Source organism: Vespula pensylvanica, chromosome 1 (genome assembly GCF_014466175.1).
Source record: "Vespula pensylvanica isolate Volc-1 chromosome 1, ASM1446617v1, whole genome shotgun sequence".
Lineage (NCBI taxonomy): Eukaryota > Metazoa > Arthropoda > Insecta > Hymenoptera > Vespidae > Vespula > Vespula pensylvanica.
Genome location: NC_057685.1, coordinates 18,208,844 through 18,213,843, shown reverse-complemented (window position 1 = coordinate 18,213,843; position 5,000 = coordinate 18,208,844). Strand labels below are relative to the sequence as shown.

Below are 5,000 nucleotides of genomic sequence, written 5' to 3'. Positions count from 1 at the left end.
TGCTATGCTGAGAGGGTGTAACGAGAACGAACGAACGAACGAACGAGAGAGAGAGAGAGAGAGAGAGAGAGAGAGAGAGGAAGAGAGAGAGGAAGAGGAAGAGAGAGAAACCATTCAAACACTGATAAGAGACTCAATTATCGAACTATCACAGGGCGGACCGTTCCGTTTGCATTTCCAATTATTTGCTGGAAAACGGTCTGCCAATACCGGGTACTCTCGATAACGCGCTCCTCTCATTCCTCGGACTACCCTCTCGCGGTCCCTCTTCCGTTTTCCCTTCACCTTCCCTTTTCCCGTTCGCTCACTCATTCGTTCCTATCTTTCTCTTTCTCTTTCTCTTTCTCTTTCTCTTTCTATTTCTCTTTTCTCCAGCAGGCACTCGTTTTGTCAATCGACTCGGAAATACTACGTACCTACGTACGCCGTCTCTCGGTCGTTCTTCTTTGTCTCTTTGTTTATCGGACGCCTTTCCTTCTATCTATCTATCTATCTATCTATCTATCTATCTATCTATCTATTTATTTCTTTCTTTCTTTCTTCTTTTTCTCTTTGTCCCGACTGTCCCTTTTCATTTTTCATCTTGTTCCGTTCATTTTGATTCCAATAACGTTTCCACGTGTTCTTAGACGGACATATGTAGAAAAATTAAAAAGAAAAAAAAAAAAAAGAAAAAAAAAGGATAAGTCTTTCTTTCGAAGACAATCCATATAATTTTCCTTAAAAGTCCCGACGATTAGAAGACGCGATTAGAAGAGAAAAATCATCCTCGATCGATCGATATTCTAATATCTATCAGCTTTCTACTTTTGTCACGTAGATAATTTTCTACGTCGTACACGACATCCCTGGAACAATATTCCAATAGACACCGAGAGGCATAATCTCCGAGGAAATCACGACGCTCTACCACTTTCCTCACGGCTGCTTCCTGTTGACGACGTATTCCATTACGAATTTCATGTCGCTTATCGCCATTCACTTCTGGACGCCAAAACTCCGATGGGTCCGGTAGGTAGGTAATTATAGTTCGATTGAAATTCAACGATTGGAAGGTCAAAAAGTAAATTAAAAAATAAATAAATAAGTAAATAAACGGAAAGAAAAGAGGAAAGAAAACAAGATATAAAATACTATATATTACGATAGAAATATTTTTCTATCGTAAAAAATATTTCCGAAAGGGGAACGATCGATCGACTAATAGTAAATATCCCTAGACACGTTTACCATGTTTCTCTCTCTCTCTCTCTCTCTCTCTCTCTCTCTCTCTCTCTCTCTCTCTCTCTCTCTCTCTCTCTCATAAACGAGATATATAGATCGTAACGTATCTATCGTCCATATCGATGGTATCTCGCGTAACGTATCGAGACAGGAAGGAAGAATCGCCGGACAAATTTCGCGCTCGGCCCTCCGTGAAATCGAAGAGCTTCCCATGCTTCGAGAGCGGCTCCCTTCGCGCTGTAAATTCGCGTTTGATGTCACTCCGGTGCGTCAATCCGCATGATTAATGTGCCGCGCGTTGGGACGGCACAAGGACGGTGGCGCAGCCACTGCCACTGCCACTGCCACCTCTGCCGCCATTGCCATCGCCATTGCTATTGCTATTGCCACGACCGGCAACATTCACCGTCGCACCATCACCGCTACATCGCACTATCGACGCCACTGCTACTTCTACCGTCACCGTCACCGTCACCGCCACCACCACTGCCACCATCATCGGCTTGCATCGTTCTCGTTCCCCTCTTCGACGAATTTTAATCACCCCTGAGCGGACAGTCCAACGACGGATTTCGTGGCGACTGATGCGCCGCTTTATTTCGTTAACGTTTCAATCGATCATCGTACACCCCCTGGGACTGTGATGCTCTCGACGACGACACCCACTACCTTTCCCCTATCCCACCATCACAACAGCACAGCCCTTTTCCCTTCTCTTCCGACAAAACGTTATCCTAGAAATTTGGCGAGTCAACGACGACAACAATAGCTTCTCTCGATTTCGTTATTCTCGCTATTCTCGCTAGCGTTTGAAATTTTTACGATAACGAAATTCGGACCCTTCGAATCTTTTAAATTAAGTTATACGAAGCGAAATTAATGATCTTTTCTTTTTCTTTTTTTTTTTTTTTTTTTGTATATACGTATATCCACGACGACACAATTCCTCCTCTCGATTTCGTTATTCTCGCTATTCTCGTTAGCGTTTGAAATTTTTATGATAACGAAATTCGGACCTTTCGAATCTCTTAAATCAAGCTCTACGAAGAGAAATTAGCGATCTTTTTTTTTACCTGTTTTATACATACAGATCATATATATATATATATATATATATATATATATATATATATACGACGATAAAGAAATTCCTGTTTAAATATAGAGAAATATATTCTCTTATTCGGAAAATGGATATTAAACTACGGGAGAGAACGCGAGAGAACGCGATAAATCATAATCGTCGTATATTCTTTTTCGGGGTACTATGAGATCGTATAAATTGATCTCAAGGGAGAAAACTATTTTCCGACGCTCGCGTGGAGTAGCAAAGACGATGACTTTTAACGATGGAGGATTCACGTTTGAAAGACCGAGGATGTCAGATTTTTCGAGTCGGCGCCGATCTCTCTCTCTCTCTCTCTCTCTCTCTCTCTCTCTCTCTCTCTCTCTACTTCTCTTCTTACAAATTTGACAGTCATCCTCTTTTAGTCGAAGAGAGAGAAGGGTTTATTTCACTGTTCGACGATGATCAGCGAGTTCTACGTACTCCATCTTTTCTCAGTCGTCCTTTCGTGTACCCTCTCTTTTTCTCTTTCTCCCTCTCTCTCTCTCTCTCTCATTCTATCTCTATTTCTTTTTCTCTTTTATCCCATCGTAACTCTCATCTTTTCCCGTGCCACTTTCGACGGCCGTTGAAATTAATGACGCTCTCTCGAGTGACGTTACCGTAGTGAAAAGAAGAACGTTCGATTGGCGAACGAATCGTAGTAGTGTAGCGATAGTAATAGTAGTAGTAGTAGTAGTAGTAGCAACAGCAGTAGTAATAGTAGAGGTAGACGACGAGCAGAACGACGAGGACGTTTGAAGAGGTTTCCTAAGATGAAAGAAGAACGTTTGTCGGATTTATCGCGAATGCTAATTTTTTTTTCTCCTACCACCCAACCCCCTTATCTTTTTTCTTCTCCATAGTAAAATTATTATTCCGAAGGATTTTCTCGTATCTATACCGTTCGTTTATTACCATTCGTTTGCAACTTTTGATTAATTTAAGTTGAACCTAGTCGATTGGTTGGCCGATCAATCGATTAATTCATTCCATTCTTTGGCTCTGATCATTTAGAACGGACAAAGAAGGTAGAAGAACTTTTAAAAAGAATTTTTAGTGGATGTTCGACAAGCAGTACTCGAACGGTCAATATTCTACTCAAGTTTCTGGAATTCGTGTCAACGGAGAAGTCGAAGGCCACCCACTTGAGAAAATAAAGAAAGAGAGAGAGAGAGAGAGAGAGAGAGAGAGAGAGAGAGAGAGAGAGAAAAAGAGTGGGGAGAACGTGCGAGAGCAAGAAGTATCGTCGAGCTCTCGAGAATATCTCTACGTACATATCGGATCGCGTGCTGTAACGGTGTCGTGAAAACTGAACTTCCGAAGTCGGACTGGTAAGGTCGCTTGCTTGACTCGTAAGGCCGACTCGTGCTCGGCTGTGAGTCGCGCTTTGCCGGATCTCTCGAGTTTTATAGGTTCCGAGCACGGCTCGTGAAAAGATCGTGACGCCGATACGAAAGTCGGTCGAGCGTGACTCCATTTCTTTTCTTTTCTTTTCTTTTCTTTTCTTTGTTCCTCCCTTACCCGTGCTCCTCATCTTTTGGTCCCTTCGTACGTCTTTCCCTAGCGAACGGGAGGAGCTTATGGGGGTTTTTCAAACTCGTATGATAATCATTTATGTTTCGTTTACGCTTAAGGTAGGTATATATGTATGTATGTATGCATATATGTAAATTATCGTAAAGTAGTAGATAAACGAAAGAAAGGGTGAAGGAAGATAGAGATAAAGAGAGGACGTAGAGGATATGAACGGACACAGTTGATAGCGGGACGAAAGAGGGACGAGGAAGGGACAGGGAAAGGGTTGGTGATACGTCGAACTAAAACGTCCAGAGAAAAACGAGTCGTACTCCTGGGAAGTTTAAATCAACGATGCAAATATCGTGGCAAACAAAACGATGAGAATTAACGAGCACCGACCGGCGACCTATCTCTGCGGTTACACGAAACGATCCTAGGACGGTTAATTATTCGATGATCAAACTTCGTCGAGAGAATAAGCTACGAACGATAATAATATTTCGGTAGACGCGTACTACCATTTGTTTTCATTAATACGATAATAACAAACCGTGAATCTCTCATTCTTCCTTTTAACAGGTAGTAGTAGTAATAGTAGTAGTAGTAGTAGTAGAGGATAGGAAAAGCCGTGGCCGGTTATCAGTTTTCCGTAAGCTAGCAGATGGCTAACGAAATGGCCGGGCAATAAGAGACCGACTAATCTCGGTTAAGAAGAGTAAATAATCAAGCGGAGCGAATGACTACCAATTTAATCAGACGCTGCCAAGATTTTGAATTAAACGAGGGTATCCATTTAATCTCGATGGTAAATTAAAGTTCCTCCGTCTGCTAATTTGAGAGAAAGAGAAGGAAGGAGAGGAGAGTGGAGAAGGGGGTAGAAAAGAAGGTGGTAGAGATGGTAAAAAAGTGAGTGAGTGAATGAATGAGAGAGAGAGAGAGAGAGAGAGAGAGAGAGAGAGAGAGAGAGAGAGAGAAAGAGAAAAATTATCCTCTCTATATTTTTGTAACCGTAGAAATAAGAGCTTAATTATTTATACTTCTCTTATACCTTTTCTTCGTATTTCCCTAATCAAAGGAGTTTTCCGAGCAAAGCACTCGAATCTACGGACCGAGATAAACGCTTTATAAGTTTATGCTCCTTCCGGCATAA

At 41.9% G+C, this 5,000-nt stretch overlaps 1 protein-coding gene and 1 long non-coding RNA gene across 23 annotated transcripts in view; both read right to left on the bottom strand.

Annotated features, from left to right (window-relative positions):
* Nucleotides 1–5,000, bottom strand: part of LOC122631257 (mediator of RNA polymerase II transcription subunit 15-like) — a 379,865-nt gene that overhangs the window by 169,858 nt on the left and 205,007 nt on the right. The gene's annotated exons all lie outside the window — the stretch shown is intronic.
* The window catches only part of LOC122631340, an 8,121-nt gene that overhangs the window by 1,235 nt on the left and 1,886 nt on the right, over nucleotides 1–5,000 (bottom strand). The gene's annotated exons all lie outside the window — the stretch shown is intronic.